Raw genomic sequence first — 2,610 nt, 5'->3', positions numbered from 1 at the left:
AAAGAGTCCAGCTCCACTCCCACAGTGTCATTGGCCTTGCGGATCATGTAGTGAAAGGTTTGAATAATGACTTTATTCACCAATATGCTGCTGTTCATGACACTGATCAAGTAGATAAAAATAAAAGCATTCCCTGTTAACGCTGTCCAGAGTAAAACTGAATTATTACTGTTAGAAGGTAAATAATGTTAATACTATGTTTTGACATTTATTTCATAACCTATTTAAACTAAACAACATTTATTAATTTTTTTGTTAAAACCATAAGAAAACTCAAACTTGCCGTTTCAGATCACTCTAGTTGTCCGTGGCAGGGCACCTATGTTTAAACTCAGTAACTCAATAACTGTGTACTTTGCTTTGTGATGGGAATCATGTTTTTAGTTTGTGTTCTCTGTGTACAGTTTCTACTGCAAACCTGATAGGAGAAAACCAGGGACTGGATGTCATCTACTGCCTCATCCCTCAGTATACCACCAAACATCTGCACACCATCAAGTATGTATACCTAGGTTTTGTGCGCTTACATCCCGATATCTAACCCTAACACATTTAAGAAACACCTACAAGCTAGCCTCCTATAGCCCTTTTCCATACACATGTGCTGGCTTGGCTATACTCTGTATGACTCGGTGCACCAGCCCAGCACAGCAGCATCTACATTACAACAAGAATGTGTATAGACACAGGCAGAGAGAGCAGTAATGGTCAAGATAGCTTAAGATTGAATGAAGAGCGAGAACAAAGCAATGAATCGAATAAATAAAACATTTTGTGATTGTTTCACAGTTGTTATGTTTTAAAGCCCAAGGATTGGACTGCTTGGAGAGCTTTGGCACTTTGGCCCAACTCCAGAGATGGTCCATCTCTGATGCAGCTCAGCACAACTCAGCACGTTTAATGCGTAATGGCAACACAAATCAGCACAGCATGTTTTGACTCGGCAGGGTCAAAAGTGGAAAGGCTCTACTAGCCTTGACTTACAAATGTCAGCTAATCTGCAAGTGAGTGATAGTTGACGGAGGTTATGGTCCCTGGCTGACCCACAACATGAAATAAAATCCTTTCCTCAGAACCAGAGCACACTGATGGGTCACTGACTTGTTTATTTATAATTTGGCAGTTTGTGTAGCTATAATTAAGCATCTGGTTGACTAGGCAAGGTCAAGGTAAATCTAACTCTATAACTTCTTGGCCTGGTTCCCCTTATATTCATTTCAAATGGGAGTTAGTGATGGTTTCAGATGCAAATGTTTGCAATTGTGTTGTTGGAGCAGCACCAAATAGGATAATTGCATTTGTGCGGAAAATAGCAAATACATATTATTCTGTCACGACATTAGAATGATTAATTGTGGTTATAAACAAGACATCACAAAACCTATTTGCTGCCCCCTGATGTGAGCTGTGGATATTGGTGGTCCATAGAGATATCAATATCTGAGGTTTTGGTTAAGGCTGATTTCCCACTAAATTCCCACTATTATACAAGAATATCAAAATGTAATGGGGAGGCTACCGTGAAACTTGCTGGCTCATTTATTATTCCACTTCTACCACCCTGATGGCAAATATTAAAATTTTATTGCTAAGGCTTTTGTTGGTTTTGTTTATTGACTGTATTATAAAGGCTACTAGTGGGGATGCCTAGTTTAATATCAATTAGGCGCTATGAAACTGTGGGTCACTGTTTTAGTAAAGCCAGATCTGTGAAATGTGCAGCATCTCCATGCACAAACTGCATGACAGTATTAAAATTTACAGGGAAACATCATTCCAGTATATTAACATATCATTTGTCTCAACACATCATCATTTCTCCAGAACTCATGCATAGACTCTATCTCTTATTTAAGCCACCATCCTTCTGCTCTTGGATCGTATATCCTCTTTCCATCTGTCTCTGTCAGAACTGATGGCATTTGGCTCAAATAGCCAGCATCCTCCAGTATACCCAGTGAAGCATGCCAAGAGTACCAGGAGTACCGCCCTCTTGACCTGGCTCAATGCCAGGCATACCAGCCCGTGATAAACCACTAGTGAACATGAAACTCCCTGGTAGTGTGAGGGAATCGGATGCTCTGACATCACAAATTTATTGCCCTCAGGTTGAGTTTTCTGTATCATTTCTATGCAGGAACCTGCTGTTAATTGTTTCAACACAACTAGAAGATTCTGGGATTCCAGATTTCAAAGCCAGCTGCTACTTTGGATAATTTGATAGAACTGACAGCTGTAAATTCCTGTGATATAATGAGAGCAACGAGGCAGGAGATATGCAATTTGAAAAGTGTGAAAAGCAGTTAGACATGTCTCTCACACTGATTTATCCAATTATAGCTGTGATATGGCAACCATTAGATATGCTGGTTGGCTGCTGTCCACAATTTTAAAGCTGTAAAGTCAGACTGTCTGAAGCTGTACAATTGAATCTGTCCATCTATTCTCACCTGTCAGCAGCAATTCATCACTCACTCCTTTCAGACCACCAAACACTGCGGTACTTACTATCCTCTTCAGATTGTTGCAGGTGTGAGCTACTGTAGACTGCAGGAGATATTTGACTTGGACATTTGTATTGCAAGGATGCTCATTTCCCCTGTACTGCTT

Source organism: Morone saxatilis, unplaced genomic scaffold, assembly GCF_004916995.1.
Source record: "Morone saxatilis isolate NCDOM2014 unplaced genomic scaffold, NCSU_SB_2.0 Contig2, whole genome shotgun sequence".
Classification (NCBI taxonomy): domain Eukaryota; kingdom Metazoa; phylum Chordata; class Actinopteri; family Moronidae; genus Morone; species Morone saxatilis.
The sequence above is the reverse complement of the archived record's forward strand: the minus strand, read 5'-3'. Positions refer to the sequence as shown.